Source organism: Pseudophryne corroboree, unplaced genomic scaffold (genome assembly GCF_028390025.1).
Source record: "Pseudophryne corroboree isolate aPseCor3 unplaced genomic scaffold, aPseCor3.hap2 scaffold_584, whole genome shotgun sequence".
Taxonomy (NCBI): Eukaryota; Metazoa; Chordata; class Amphibia; order Anura; family Myobatrachidae; genus Pseudophryne; species Pseudophryne corroboree.
In genome coordinates, this window is record NW_026970183.1 from 393154 (window position 1) to 410881 (window position 17728).

General features: G+C 34.8%; 1 pseudogene; it reads left to right on the forward strand.

Moving 5' to 3' along the window:
* Positions 1-17579: 17579 nt before the first annotated feature.
* LOC135034546 (U1 spliceosomal RNA) lies at positions 17580-17721 on the forward strand (annotated as a pseudogene).
* The last annotated feature ends 7 nt before the right edge of the window (positions 17722-17728 follow it).

Sequence of the window (17728 nt, forward strand, 5' to 3'; positions counted from 1 at the left end):
GAAGCAAGTTTAATTTAGTAATAGGTGAAAAACCATCCCTACAAAGATGTTAATCCGATACTTGGCTTTGTGGACACTTTTCAGAGAACAAATTTGTTAGCATAAAAATAAAGCCAGAAAATGAAGAGCTGTTTAATCACTCAATTGGATTTTTCTGCCAGCATATTTCATTTTCTCTGCAACCCACTGCTAAATTGTGCTTCCTAGCTGTTTTTTGATAAAATCACTTAATCAAATCTAACTCTGATTACATCAGAGTAGGCCAGGTACCCTACACCATAAGAGGGGGTTTGAAATTTTGACTTGTCTACTTAAAGATCACCAAAATCTGATGACAAGGTCAATAACATCCCTGGGTGGGATTGAACCACCAACCCTTTGGTTAATAACCAAACACACTAACCGATTGCACCACAGAGACACTTTGCAAAAGTACATACTGACAAAGGCTAATAAGCATTCATCTAGAACGTTTCCTAGAAAACTTTAAAAAGTCAATAATCTGGAGAGATTTTGTAAGATGTTTCTTCCATCAACCAATGAAGAAACGCATTGGTACTTTCCCATGATGAGTGAGTGCTTCAGGATCTCTTGCACTTACATGTGCAGCAGAGTACTGCAATGGAAGCATGCTGGGCCCATAACCCAGAGGTAGGCAGATTGAAACTATCCTCTGCTATATGCATTTTTTTTTGTTAATTAAAGTAATCCAAAACTGGGATTGATATTTTTGCTCTTTTATTTTTACTTAAAGTACAATAACTTTTACCATTTTAATTTGTTTTAATAGTATATTGACAGTATTGTTTTCTTTCAAAAATCCACTTAATTTTCTTTACCCTATTATTAAAATGGTAATTGACAAAAACAAACTACATTGTCACCAGAAGAGCAATACAAAATGTACAAGTGATATATTAAAATCATCTTTCCAGCTTGAATTTCAATGATGCATTGGGGCAACGATTTTGTGAGAAACATCTTCACCCTTAAATAAAGATTTTCTTAATTCCTTACCTGTGTGCTAATTAGATATCACCTTGTTTTCACATTAAACAGACTTCCACATGAGAAAGCAGCAAGGATGCAGTGGCGTTAATGTTTCCTGGTGTCAACCTGTATTATTTCAGTAGATATTGAAATGAGGATGCATCTTGCTGCCTTTCCAATGAAGCAAGTTTAATTTAGTAATAGGTGAAAAACCATCCCTACAAAGATGTTAATCAGATACTTGGCTTTGTGGACACTTTTCAGAGAACAAATTTGTTAGCATAAAAATAAAGCCAGAAAATGAAGAGCTGTTAAATCACTCAATTGGATTTTTTTGCCAGCATATTTCTTTTTCTCTGCAAACCACTGCTAAATTGTGCTTCCTAGCTGTTTTTATAAAATCACTGAATCAAATCTAACTCTGATTACATCAGAGAAGGCCAGGTACCCTACACCATAACAGGGGTTTTTGAAATTTTTACTTGTCTACTTAAAGATCACCAAAATCTGATAACAAGGTCAATTACGTCCCTGGGTGGGATTGAACCACCAACCTTTTGGTTAATAGCCGTACACACTAACTGATTGCGCCACAGCGACACTTTGCAAAAGTACATACTGACAAAGGCTAATAAGCATTCATCTAGAACGTTTCCTAGAAAAACTTTAAATAGTCAATAATCTGGAGAGTTTTTGTAAGATGTTTCTTCCATCAACCAATGAAGAAACACATTGGTACTTTCCCATGATGAGTGAGTGCTTCAGGATCTCTTGCAATTACATGTGCAGCAGAGTACTGTAATGGAAGCTCGCTGGGTCCATAACCCAGAGGTAGGCAGATTGAAACTATCCTCTGCTATATGCATTTTTTTTTGTTAATTAAAGTAAACCAAAACTGGGATTGATATTTTTGCTCTTTTATTTTTACTTAAAGTACAATAACTTTTACCATTTTAATTTGTTTTAATAGTATATTGACAGTATTGTTTTCTTTCAAAAATCCACTTAATTTTCTTTACCCGATTATTAAAATGGTAATTGACAAAAACAAACTACATTGTCACCAGAAGAGCAATACAAAATGTACAAGTGATATATTAAAATCATCTTTCCAGCTTGGATTTCAATGATGCATTGGGGCAACGATTTTGTGAGAAACATCTTCACCCTTAAATAAAGATTTTCTTAATTCCTTACATGTGTGCTAATTAGATATCACCTTGTTTTCACATTAAACAGACTTCCACATGAGAAAACAGCAAAGATGCAGTGGCGTTAATGTTTCATGGTGTCAACCTGTATTATTTCCGTAGATATTGAAATGAGGATGCATCTTGCTGCCTTTCCAATGAAGCAAGTTTAATTTAGTAATAGGTGAAAAACCATCCCTACAAAGATGTTAATCAGATACTTGGCTTTGTGGACACTTTTCAGAGAACAAATTTGTTATCATAAAAATAAAGCCAGAAAATGAAGAGCTGTTTAATCACTCAATTGTATTTTTCTGCCAGCATTTTTCTTTTTCTCTGCAACCCACTGCTAAATTGTGCTTCCTAGCTGTTTTTTTATAAAATCACTTAATCAAATCTAACTCTGATTACATCAGAGAAGGCCAGGTACCCTACACCATAAGAGGGGGTTTGCAATTTTGACTTGTCTACTTAAATATCACCAAAATCTGATCACAAGGTCAATTACGTCCCTGGGTGGGATTGAACCACCAACCTTTTGATTAATAGCTGAACACACTAACCGATTGCGCCACAGAGACACTTTGCAAAAAGAATATACTGACAAAGACTAATAAGCATTCATCTAGAACGTTTCCTAGAAAAACTTTAAAAAGTCAATAATCTGGAGAGTTTTTGTAAGATGTTTCTTCCAGCAACCAATGAAGAAACACATTGGTACTTCCGCATGATGAGTGAGTGCTTCAGGATCTCTTGCACTTACATGTGCAGCAGAGTACTGCAATGGAAGCATGCTGGGCCCATAACCCAGAGGTAGGCAGATTGAAACTATCCTTTGCTATATGCATTTTTTTTTTGTTCATTAAAGTAATCCAAAACTGGGATTGATATTTTAGCTTTTATTTTTACTTAAAGTACAATAACTTTTACCATTTTAATTTGTTTTAATAGTATATTGACAGTATTGTTTTCTTTCAAAAATCCACTTAATTTTCTTTACCCTATTATTAAAATGGTAATTGACAAAAATAAACTACATTGTCACCAGAAGAGCAATACAAAATGTACAAGTGATATATTAAAATCATCTTTCCAGCTTGAATTTCAATGATGCATTGGGGCAATGATTTTGTGAGAAACATCTTTACCCTTAAATAAAGATTTTCTTAATTCCTTACCTGTGTGCTAATTAGATATCACCTTGTTTTCACATTAAACAGACTTCCACATGAGAAAGCAGCAAGGATGCAGTGGCGTTAATGTTTCCTGGTGTCAACCTGTATTATTTCAGTAGATATTGAAATGAGGATGCATCTTGCTGCCTTTCCAATGAAGCAAGTTTAATTTAGTAATAGGTGAAAAACCATCCCTACAAATATGTTAATCAGATACTTGGCTTTGTGGACACTTTTCAGAGAACAAATTTGTTATCATAAAAATAAAGCCAGAAAATGAAGAGCTGTTTAATCACTCAATTGTATTTTTCTGCCAGCATTTTTCTTTTTCTCTGCAACCCACTGCTAAATTGTGCTTCCTAGCTGTTTTTTTATAAAATCACTTAATCAAATCTAACTCTGATTACATCAGAGAAGGCCAGGTACCCTACACCATAAGAGGGGGTTTGCAATTTTGACTTGTCTACTTAAATATCACCAAAATCTGATCACAAGGTCAATTACATCCCTGGGTGGGATTGAACCACCAACCTTTTGATTAATAGCTGAACACACTAACCGATTGCGCCACAGAGACACTTTGCAAAAAGAATATACTGACAAAGACTAATAAGCATTCATCTAGAACGTTTCCTAGAAAAACTTTAAAAAGTCAATAATCTGGAGAGTTTTTGTAAGATGTTTCTTCCAGCAACCAATGAAGAAACACATTGGTACTTTCGCATGATGAGTGAGTGCTTCAGGATCTCTTGCACTTACATGTGCAGCAGAGTACTGCAATGGAAGCATGCTGGGCCCATAACCCAGAGGTAGGCAGATTGAAACTATCCTTTGCTATATGCATTTTTTTTTTGTTCATTAAAGTAATCCAAAACTGGGATTGATATTTTAGCTTTTATTTTTACTTAAAGTACAATAACTTTTACCATTTTAATTTGTTTTAATAGTATATTGACAGTATTGTTTTCTTTCAAAAATCCACTTAATTTTCTTTACCCTATTATTAAAATGGTAATTGACAAAAACAAACTACATTGTCACCAGAAGAGCAATACAAAATGTACAAGTGATATATTAAAATCATCTTTCCAGCTTGAATTTCAATGATGCATTGGGGCAACGATTTTGTGAGAAACATCTTCACCCTTAAATAAAGATTTTCTTAATTCCTTACCTGTTTGCTAATTAGATATCACCTTGTTTTCACATTAAACAGACTTCCACATGAGAAAGCAGCAAGGATGCAGTGGCGTTAATGTTTCCTGGTGTCAACCTGTATTATTTCAGTAGATATTGAAATGAGGATGCATCTTGCTGCCTTTCCAATGAAGCAAGTTTAATTTAGTAATAGGTGAAAAACCATCCCTACAAAGGTGTTAATCAGAGACTTGGCTTTGTGGACACTTTTCAGAGAACAAATTTGTTAGCATAAAAATAAAGCCAGAAAATGAAGAGCTGTTTAATCACTCAATTGGATTTTTTTGATAGCATATTTCTTTTTCTCTGCAACCCACTGCTAAATTGTGCTTCCTAGCTGTTTTTATAAAATCACTGAATCAAATCTAACTCTGATTACATCAGAGAAGGCCAGGTACCCTACACCATAACAGGGGTTTTCGAAATTTTGACTTGTCTACTTAAAGATCAACAAAATCTGATAACAAGGTCAATAATGTCCCTGGGTGGGATTGAACCACCAACCTTTTGGTTAATAGCTGTACACACTAACTGATTGCGCCACAGCGACACTTTGCAAAAGTACATACTGACAAAGGCTAATAAGCATTCATCTAGAACGTTTCCTATAAAAACTTTAAATAGTCAATAATCTGGAGAGTTTTTGTAAGATGTTTCTTCCATCAACCAATGAAGAAACACATTGGTACTTTCCCATGATGAGTGAGTGCTTCAGGATCTCTTGCATTTACATGTGCAGCAGAGTACTGTTATGAAAGCATGCTGGGTCCATAACCCAGAGGTAGGCAGATTGAAACTATCCTCTGCTATATGCATTTTTTTTTTGTTAATTAAAGTAATCCAAAACTGGGATTGATATTTTTGCTCTTTTATTTTTACTTAAAGTACAATAACTTTTACCATTTTAATTTGTTTTAATAGTATATTGACAGTATTGTTTTCTTTCAAAAATCCAATTAATTTTCTTTACCCGATTATTAAAATGGTAATTGACAAAAACAAACTACATTGTCACCAGAAGAGCAATACAAAATGTACAAGTGATATATTAAAATCATCTTTCCAGCTTGAATTTCAATGATGCATTGGGGCAACGATTTTGTGAGAAACATCTTCACCCTTAAATAAAGATTTTCTTAATTCCTTACCTGTGTGCTAATTAGATATCACTTTGTTTTCACATTAAACAGACTTCCACATGAGAAAACAGCAAAGATGCAGTGGCGTTAATGTTTCCTGGTGTCAACCTGTATTATTTCCGTAGATATTGAAATGAGGATGCATCTTGCTGCCTTTCCAATGAAGCAAGTTTAATTTAGTAATAGGTGAAAAACCATCCCTACAAAGATGTTAATCAGATACTTGGCTTTGTGGACACTTTTCAGAGAACAAATTTGTTATCATAAAAATAAAGCCAGAAAATGAAGAGCTGTTTAATCACTCAATTGGATTTTTCTGCCAGCATTTTTCTTTTTCTCTGCAACCCACTGCTAAATTGTGCTTCCTAGCTGTTTTTTTTATAAAATCACTTAATCAAATCTAACTCTGATTACATCAGAGAAGGCCAGGTACCCTACACCATAAGAGGGGTTTTGCAATTTTGACTTGTCTACTTAAATATTACCAAAATCTGATCACAATGTCAATTACGTCCCTGGGTGGGATTGAACCACCAACCTTCTGATTAATAGCTGAACACACTAACCGATTGCGCCACAGAGACACTTTGCAAAAAGTACATACTGACAAAGACTAATAAGCATTCATCTAGAACGTTTCCTAGAAAAACTTTAAAAAGTCAATAATCTGGAGAGTTTTTGTAAGATGTTTCTTCCAGCAACCAATGAAGAAACACATTGGTACTTTCGCATGATGAGTGAGTGCTTCAGGATCTCTTGCACTTACATGTGCAGCAGAGTACTGCACTGGAAGCATGCTGGGCCCATAACCCAGAGGTAGGCAGATTGAAACTATCCTTTGCTATATGCATTTTTTTTTTTGTTCATTAAAGTAATCCAAAACTGGGATTGATATTTTAGCTTTTATTTTTACTTAAAGTACAATAACTTTTACCATTTTAATTTGTTTTAATAGTATATTGACAGTATTGTTTTCTTTCAAAAATCCAATTAATTTTCTTTACCCGATTTTTAAAATGGTAATTGACAAAAACAAACTACATTGTCACCAGAAGAGCAATACAAAATGTACAAGTGATATATTAAAATCATCTTTCCAGCTTGAATTTCAATGATGCATTGGGGCAACGATTTTGTGAGAAACATCTTCACCCTTAAATAAAGATTTTCTTAATTCCTTACCTGTGTGCTAATTAGATATCACCTTGTTTTCACATTAAACAGACTTCCACATGAGAAAACAGCAAAGATGCAGTGGCGTTAATGTTTCCTGGTGTCAACCTGTATTATTTCCGTAGATATTGAAATGAGGATGCATCTTGCTGCCTTTCCAATGAAGCAAGTTTAATTTAGTAATAGGTGAAAAACCATCCCTACAAAGATGTTAATCAGATACTTGGCTTTGTGGACACTTTTCAGAGAACAAATTTGTTATCATAAAAATAAAGCCAGAAAATGAAGAGCTGTTTAATCACTCAATTGGATTTTTCTGCCAGCATTTTTCTTTTTCTCTGCAACCCACTGCTAAATTGTGCTTCCTAGCTGTTTTTTTTATAAAATCACTTAATCAAATCTAACTCTGATTACATCAGAGAAGGCCAGGTACCCTACACCATAAGAGAGGGTTTGCAATTTTGACTTGTCTACTTAAATATCACCAAAATCTGATCACAAGGTCAATTACGTCCCTGGGTGGGATTGAACCACCAACCTTTTGATTAATAGCTGAACACACTAACAGATTGCGCCACAGAGACACTTTGCAAAAAGTCCATACTGACAAAGACTAATAAGCATTCATCTAGAACGTTTCCTAGAAAAACTTTAAAAAGTCAATAATCTGGAGAGTTTTTGTAAGATGTTTCTTCCAGCAACCAATGAAGAAACACATTGGTACTTTCGCATGATGAGTGAGTGCTTCAGGATCTCTTGCACTTAAATGTGCAGCAGAGTACTGCAATGGAAGCATGCTGGGCCCATAACCCAGAGGTAGGCAGATTGAAACTATCCTTTGCTATATGCATTTTTTTTTGTTCATTAAAGTAATCCAAAACTGGGATTGATATTTTAGCTTTTATTTTTACTTAAAGTACAATAACTTTTACCATTTTAATTTGTTTTAATAGTATATTGACAGTATTGTTTTCTTTCAAAAATCCACTTAATTTTCTTTACCCTATTATTAAAATGGTAATTGACAAAAACAAACTACATTGTCACCAGAAGAGCAATACAAAATGTACAAGTGATACATTAAAATCATCTTTCCAGCTTGAATTTCAATGATGCATTGGGGCAACGATTATGTGAGAAACATCTTCACCCTTAAATAAAGATTTTCTTAATTCCTTACCTGTGTGCTAATTAGATATCACCTTGTTTTCACATTAAACAGACTTCCACATGAGAAAGCAGCAAGGATGCAGTGGCGTTAATGTTTCCTGGTGTCAACCTGTATTATTTCAGTAGATATTGAAATGAGGATGCATCTTGCTGCCTTTCCAATGAAGCAAGTTTAATTTAGTAATAGGTGAAAAACCATCCCTACAAATATGTTAATCAGATACTTGGCTTTGTGGACACTTTTCAGAGAACAAATTAGTTAGCATAAAAATAAAGCCAGAAAATGAAGAGCTGTTTAATCACTCAATTGGATTTTTCTGCCAGCATATTTCTTTTTCTCTGCAACCCACTGCTAAATTGTGCTTCCTAGCTGTTTTTATAAAATCACTGAATCAAATCTAACTCTGATTACATCAGAGAAGGCCAGGTACCCTACACCAGGCCTGGCCAACCTGTGGCTCTCCAGCTGTTGTAAAACTACACTTCCCATCATGCCTTGCCACAGTTTTGCTATTAGGGAATGCTAAAACTGTGGCAGGGCATGCTGGGATGTGTAGTTTCACTACATCTGGAGAGCCACAGGTTGGCCAGGCCTGCCCTACACCATAACAGGGGGTTTGAAATTTTGACTTGTCTGCTTAAAGATCACCAAAATCTGATAACAAGGTCAATTAAGTCCCTGGGTGGGATTGAACCACCAACCTTTTGGTTAATAGCCTTACACACTAACTGATTGCGCCACAGCGACACTTTGCAAAAGTACTTACTGACAAAGGCTAATAAGCATTCATCTAGAACGATTCCTAGAAACATTTTAAAAAGTCAATAATGTGGAGAGTTTTTGTAAGATGTTTCTTCCATCAACCAATGAAGAAACACATTGGTACTTTCCCATGATGAGTGAGTGCTTCAGGATCTCTTGCACTTACATGTGCAGCAGAGTACTGTAATGGAAGCATGCTGGGTCCATAACCCAGAGGTAGGCAGATTGAAACTATCCTCTGCTATATGCATTTTTTTTTGTTCATTAAAGTAATCCAAAACTGGGATTGATATTTTAGCTTTTATTTTTACTTAAAGTACAATAACTTTTACCATTTTAATTTGTTTTAATAGTATATTGACAGTATTGTTTTCTTTCAAAAATCCAATTAATTTTCTTTACCCGATTATTAAAATGGTAACTGACAAAAACAAACTACATTGTCACCAGAAGAGCAATACAAAATGTACAAGTGATATATTAAAATCATCTTTCCAGCTTGAATTTCAATGATGCATTGGGGCAACGATTTTGTGAGAAACATCTTCACCCTTAAATAAAGATTTTCTTAATTCCTTACCTGTTTGCTAATTAGATATCACCTTGTTTTCACATTAAACAGACTTCCACATGAGAAAGCAGCAAGGATGCAGTGGCGTTAATGTTTCCTGGTGTCAACCTGTATTATTTCAGTAGATATTGAAATGAGGATGCATCTTGCTGCCTTTCCAATGAAGCAAGTTTAATTTAGTAATAGGTGAAAAACCATCCCTACAAAGGTGTTAATCAGAGACTTGGCTTTGTGGACACTTTTCAGAGAACAAATTTGTTAGCATAAAAATAAAGCCAGAAAATGAAGAGCTGTTTAATCACTCAATTGGATTTTTTTGATAGCATATTTCTTTTTCTCTGCAACCCACTGCTAAATTGTGCTTCCTAGCTGTTTTTATAAAATCACTGAATCAAATCTAACTCTGATTACATCAGAGAAGGCCAGGTACCCTACACCATAACAGGGGTTTTCGAAATTTTGACTTGTCTACTTAAAGATCAACAAAATCTGATAACAAGGTCAATAATGTCCCTGGGTGGGATTGAACCACCAACCTTTTGGTTAATAGCTGTACACACTAACTGATTGCGCCACAGCGACACTTTGCAAAAGTACATACTGACAAAGGCTAATAAGCATTCATCTAGAACGTTTCCTATAAAAACTTTAAATAGTCAATAATCTGGAGAGTTTTTGTAAGATGTTTCTTCCATCAACCAATGAAGAAACACATTGGTACTTTCCCATGATGAGTGAGTGCTTCAGGATCTCTTGCATTTACATGTGCAGCAGAGTACTGTTATGAAAGCATGCTGGGTCCATAACCCAGAGGTAGGCAGATTGAAACTATCCTCTGCTATATGCATTTTTTTTTTGTTAATTAAAGTAATCCAAAACTGGGATTGATATTTTTGCTCTTTTATTTTTACTTAAAGTACAATAACTTTTACCATTTTAATTTGTTTTAATAGTATATTGACAGTATTGTTTTCTTTCAAAAATCCAATTAATTTTCTTTACCCGATTATTAAAATGGTAATTGACAAAAACAAACTACATTGTCACCAGAAGAGCAATACAAAATGTACAAGTGATATATTAAAATCATCTTTCCAGCTTGAATTTCAATGATGCATTGGGGCAACGATTTTGTGAGAAACATCTTCACCCTTAAATAAAGATTTTCTTAATTCCTTACCTGTGTGCTAATTAGATATCACTTTGTTTTCACATTAAACAGACTTCCACATGAGAAAACAGCAAAGATGCAGTGGCGTTAATGTTTCCTGGTGTCAACCTGTATTATTTCCGTAGATATTGAAATGAGGATGCATCTTGCTGCCTTTCCAATGAAGCAAGTTTAATTTAGTAATAGGTGAAAAACCATCCCTACAAAGATGTTAATCAGATACTTGGCTTTGTGGACACTTTTCAGAGAACAAATTTGTTATCATAAAAATAAAGCCAGAAAATGAAGAGCTGTTTAATCACTCAATTGGATTTTTCTGCCAGCATTTTTCTTTTTCTCTGCAACCCACTGCTAAATTGTGCTTCCTAGCTGTTTTTTTTATAAAATCACTTAATCAAATCTAACTCTGATTACATCAGAGAAGGCCAGGTACCCTACACCATAAGAGGGGTTTTGCAATTTTGACTTGTCTACTTAAATATTACCAAAATCTGATCACAATGTCAATTACGTCCCTGGGTGGGATTGAACCACCAACCTTCTGATTAATAGCTGAACACACTAACCGATTGCGCCACAGAGACACTTTGCAAAAAGTACATACTGACAAAGACTAATAAGCATTCATCTAGAACGTTTCCTAGAAAAACTTTAAAAAGTCAATAATCTGGAGAGTTTTTGTAAGATGTTTCTTCCAGCAACCAATGAAGAAACACATTGGTACTTTCGCATGATGAGTGAGTGCTTCAGGATCTCTTGCACTTACATGTGCAGCAGAGTACTGCACTGGAAGCATGCTGGGCCCATAACCCAGAGGTAGGCAGATTGAAACTATCCTTTGCTATATGCATTTTTTTTTTGTTCATTAAAGTAATCCAAAACTGGGATTGATATTTTAGCTTTTATTTTTACTTAAAGTACAATAACTTTTACCATTTTAATTTGTTTTAATAGTATATTGACAGTATTGTTTTCTTTCAAAAATCCAATTAATTTTCTTTACCCGATTTTTAAAATGGTAATTGACAAAAACAAACTACATTGTCACCAGAAGAGCAATACAAAATGTACAAGTGATATATTAAAATCATCTTTCCAGCTTGAATTTCAATGATGCATTGGGGCAACGATTTTGTGAGAAACATCTTCACCCTTAAATAAAGATTTTCTTAATTCCTTACCTGTGTGCTAATTAGATATCACCTTGTTTTCACATTAAACAGACTTCCACATGAGAAAACAGCAAAGATGCAGTGGCGTTAATGTTTCCTGGTGTCAACCTGTATTATTTCCGTAGATATTGAAATGAGGATGCATCTTGCTGCCTTTCCAATGAAGCAAGTTTAATTTAGTAATAGGTGAAAAACCATCCCTACAAAGATGTTAATCAGATACTTGGCTTTGTGGACACTTTTCAGAGAACAAATTTGTTATCATAAAAATAAAGCCAGAAAATGAAGAGCTGTTTAATCACTCAATTGGATTTTTCTGCCAGCATTTTTCTTTTTCTCTGCAACCCACTGCTAAATTGTGCTTCCTAGCTGTTTTTTTTATAAAATCACTTAATCAAATCTAACTCTGATTACATCAGAGAAGGCCAGGTACCCTACACCATAAGAGAGGGTTTGCAATTTTGACTTGTCTACTTAAATATCACCAAAATCTGATCACAAGGTCAATTACGTCCCTGGGTGGGATTGAACCACCAACCTTTTGATTAATAGCTGAACACACTAACAGATTGCGCCACAGAGACACTTTGCAAAAAGTCCATACTGACAAAGACTAATAAGCATTCATCTAGAACGTTTCCTAGAAAAACTTTAAAAAGTCAATAATCTGGAGAGTTTTTGTAAGATGTTTCTTCCAGCAACCAATGAAGAAACACATTGGTACTTTCGCATGATGAGTGAGTGCTTCAGGATCTCTTGCACTTAAATGTGCAGCAGAGTACTGCAATGGAAGCATGCTGGGCCCATAACCCAGAGGTAGGCAGATTGAAACTATCCTTTGCTATATGCATTTTTTTTTGTTCATTAAAGTAATCCAAAACTGGGATTGATATTTTAGCTTTTATTTTTACTTAAAGTACAATAACTTTTACCATTTTAATTTGTTTTAATAGTATATTGACAGTATTGTTTTCTTTCAAAAATCCACTTAATTTTCTTTACCCTATTATTAAAATGGTAATTGACAAAAACAAACTACATTGTCACCAGAAGAGCAATACAAAATGTACAAGTGATACATTAAAATCATCTTTCCAGCTTGAATTTCAATGATGCATTGGGGCAACGATTATGTGAGAAACATCTTCACCCTTAAATAAAGATTTTCTTAATTCCTTACCTGTGTGCTAATTAGATATCACCTTGTTTTCACATTAAACAGACTTCCACATGAGAAAGCAGCAAGGATGCAGTGGCGTTAATGTTTCCTGGTGTCAACCTGTATTATTTCAGTAGATATTGAAATGAGGATGCATCTTGCTGCCTTTCCAATGAAGCAAGTTTAATTTAGTAATAGATGAAAAACCATCCCTACAAATATGTTAATCAGATACTTGGCTTTGTGGACACTTTTCAGAGAACAAATTAGTTAGCATAAAAATAAAGCCAGAAAATGAAGAGCTGTTTAATCACTCAATTGGATTTTTCTGCCAGCATATTTCTTTTTCTCTGCAACCCACTGCTAAATTGTGCTTCCTAGCTGTTTTTATAAAATCACTGAATCAAATCTAACTACATCAGAGAAGGCCAGGTAGCCTACACCATAACAGGGGGTTTGAAATTTTGACTTGTCTACTTAAAGATCACCAAAATCTGATAACAAGGTCAATTAAGTCCCTGGGTGGGATTGAACCACCAACCTTTTGGTTAATAGCCTTACACACTAACTGATTGCGCCACAGCGACACTTTGCAAAAGTACATACTGACAAAGGCTAATAAGCATTCATCTAGAACGATTCCTAGAAACATTTTAAAAAGTCAATAATGTGGAGAGTTTTTGTAAGATGTTTCTTCCATCAACCAATGAAGAAACACATTGGTACTTTCCCATGATGAGTGAGTGCTTCAGGATCTTCTGCACTTACATGTGCAGCAGAGTACTGTAATGGAAGCATGCTGGGTCCATAACCCAGAGGTAGGCAGATTGAAACTATCCTCTGCTATATGCATTTTTTTTTTGTTAATTAACGTAATCCAAAACTGGGATTGATATTTTTGCTCTTTTATTTTTACTTAAAGTACAATAACTTTTACCATTTTAATTTGTTTTAATAGTATATTGACAGTATTGTTTTCTTTCAAAAATCCACTTAATTTTCTTTACCCGATTATTAAAATGGTAATTGACAAAAACAAACTACATTGTCACCAGAAGAGCAATACAAAATGTACAAGTGATATATTAAAATCATCTTTCCAGCTTGAATTTCAATGATGCATTGGGGCAACGATTTTGTGAGAAACATCTTCACCCTTAAATAAAGATTTTCTTAATTCCTTACCTGTGTGCTAATTAGATATCACCTTGTTTTCACATTAAACAGACTTCCACATGAGAAAACAGTAAAGATGCAGTGGCGTTAATGTTTCCTGGTGTCAACCTGTATTATTTCCGTAGATATTGAAATGAGGATGCATCTTGCTGCCTTTCCAATGAAGCAAGTTTAATTTAGTAATAGGTGAAAAACCATCCCTACAAAGATGTTAATCAGATATTTGGCTTTGTGGACACTTTTCAGAGAACAAATTTGTTATCATAAAAATAAAGCCAGAATATGAAGAGCTGTTTAATCACTCAATTGGATTTTTCTGCCAGCATTATTCTTTTTCTCTGCAACCCACTGCTAAATTGTGCTTCCTAGCTGTTTTTTAATAAAATCACTTAATCAAATCTAACCCTGATTACATCAGAGAAGGCCAGGTACCCTACACCATAACAGGGGGTTTGCAATTTTGACTTGTCTACTTAAATATCACCAAAATCTGATCACAAGGTCAATTATGTCCCTGGGAGGGATTGAACCACCAACCTTTTGATTAATAGCTGAACACACTAACCGATTGCGCCACAGAGACACTTTGCAAACTTTCATACTGACAAAGGCTAATAAGCATTCATCTAGAACGATTCCTAGAAAAACTTTAAAAAGTCAATAATCTGGAGAGTTTTTGTAAGATGTTTCTTCCATCAACCAACGAAGAAACACATTGGTACTTTCCCATGATGAGTGAGTGCTTCAGGATCTCTTGCACTTACATGTGCAGCAGAGTACTGCATTGGAAACATGCTGGGCCCATAACCCAGAGGTAGGCAGATTGAAACTATCCTCTGCTATATGCATTTTTTATTGTTAATTAAAGTAATCCAAAACTGGGATTGATATTTTTGCTCTTTTATTTTTACTTTAAAGTACAATAACTTTTACCATTTTAATTTGTTTTAATAGTATATTGACAGTATTGTTTTCTTTCAAAAATCCACTTAATTTTCTTTACCCTATTTTTATAATGGTAATTGACAAAAACAAACTACATTGTCACCAGAAGAGCAATACAAAATGTACAAGTGATATATTAAAATCATCTTTCCAGCTTGAATTTCAATGATGCATTGGGGCAACGATTTTGTGAGAAACATCTTCACCCTTAAATAAAGATTTTCTTAATTCCTTACCTGTGTGCTAATTAGATATCACCTTGTTTTCACATTAAACAGACTTCCACATGCGAAAGCAGCAAGGATGCAGTGGCGTTAATGTTTCCTGGTGTCAACCTGTATTATTTCAGTAGACATTGAAATGAGGATGCATCTTGCTGCCTTTCCAATGAAGCAAGTTTAATTTAGTAATAGGTGAAAAACCATCCCTACAAAGGTGTTAATCAGAGACTTGGCTTTGTGGACACTTTTCAGAGAACAAATTTGTTAGCATAAAAATAAAGCCAGAAAATGAAGAGCTGTTTAATCACTCAATTGGATTTTTTTGCCAGCATATTTCTTTTTCTCTGCAACTCACTGCTAAATTGTGCTTCCTAGCTGTTTTTATAAAATCACTGAATCAAATCTAACTCTGATTACATCAGAGAAGGCCAGGTACCCTACACCATAAAAGGGGGTTTGAAATTTTGACTTGTCTACTTAAAGATCACCAAAATCTGATAACAAGGTCAATTACGTCCCTGGGTGGGATTGAACCACCAACCTTTTAGTTAATAACCATACACACAGACTGATTGCGCCACAGCGACACTTTGCAAAAGTACATACTGACAAATGCTAATAAGCATTCATCTAGAACGTTTCCTAGAAACATTTTAAAAAGTCAATAATGTGGAGAGTTTTTGTAAGATGTTTCTTCCATCAACCAATAAAGAAACACATTGGAACTTTCCCATGATAAGTGAGTGCTTCAGGACCTCTTGCACTTACATGTGCAGCAGAGTACTGTAATGGAAGCATGCTGGGTCCATAACCCAGAGGTAGGCAGATTGAAACTATCCTCTGCTATATGCATTTTTTTTTGTTAATTAAAGTAATCCAAAACTGGGATTGATATTTTTGCTCTTTTATTTTTACTTAAAGTACAATAACTTTTACCATTTTAATTTGTTTTAATAGTATATTGACAGTATTGTTTTCTTTCAAAAATCCAATTAATTTTCTTTACCCGATTATTAAAATGGTAATTGACAAAAACAAACTACATTGTCACCAGAAGAGCAATACAAAATGTACAAGTGATATATTAAAATCATCTTTCCAGCTTGAATTTCAATGATGCATTGGGGCAACGATTTTGTGAGAAACATCTTCACCCTTTAATAAAGATTTTCTTAATTCCTTACCTGTGTGCTAATTAGATATCACCTTGTTTTCACATTAAACAGACTTCCACATGAGAAAGCAGCAAGGATGCAGTGGCGTTAATGTTTCCTGGTGTCAACCTGTATTATTTCAGTAGATATTGAAATGAGGATGCATCTTGCTGCCTTTCCAATGAAGCAAGTTTAATTTAGTAATAGGTGAAAAACCATCCAAGAGCTGTTTAATCACTCAATTGGATTTTTTTTGCCAGCATATTTCTTTTTCTTTGCAACCCACTGCTAAATTGTGCTTCCTAGCTGTTTTTATAAAATCACTGAATCAAATCTAACTCTGATTACATCAGAGAAGTCTAAATACCTAACACCATAACAGGGGGTTTGAAATTTTGACTTGTCTACTTAAAGATCACCAAAATCTGATAACAAAGTCAATTACATCCCTGGGTGGGATTGAACCACCAACCTTTTGGTTAATAGCCATACACACTAACTGATTGCGCCACAGCGACACTTTGCAAAATTACATACTGACAAAGGCTAATAAACAATCATCTAGAACGTTTCCTAGAAAAACTTTAAAAAGTCAATAATCTGGAGTGTTTTTGTAAGATGTTTCTGCCATCAACCAATGAAGAAACACATTGGTACTTTCCCATGATGAGTGAGTGCTTCAGGATCTCTTGCACTTACATGTGCAGCAGAGTACTGCAATGGAAGCATGCTGGGCCCATAACCCAGAGGTAGAAAGATTGAAACTATCCTCTGCTATATGCATTTTTTTTGTTAATTAAAGTAATCCAAAACTGGGATTGATATTTTTGCTCTTTTATTTTTACTTAAAGTACAATAACTTTTACCATTTTAATTTGTTTTAATAGTATATTGACAGTATTGTTTTCTTTCAAAAATTCACTTAATTTTCTTTTCTGTGTGCTAATTAGATATCACCTTGTTTTCACATTAAATAGACTTCCACATGAGAAAGCAGCAAGGATGCAGTGGCGTTAATGTTTCCTGGTGGTAGTGGGGTACTGTGTTTGTGCTTTCCTCTGGTCAGCTCTGGTAAAAGTCAGATTTCTTTGTCTCAGATCTTCCTCTAGCCTTGTTCTTCTTTCGAGAGTTCCCTTGTGCTGCCTCAGTTGGATCTCCTTCACTTGACAGGGGGGTACCCGAGCAGCGACCCTCCCCAGCACTAGCCCAACTCCTACTTACCTGCCAGGTGAGATACTATGATCAGGAAGGTGCTTCTCCCAGGGAAAGGCTCACCCATTGCAATCTGGGTGTGCTGCTCCTGCGATTTCCCCAAATGTGGGAAACTTGACTGCATAATTTGTGTTTCCCCTGGTCGGCTCT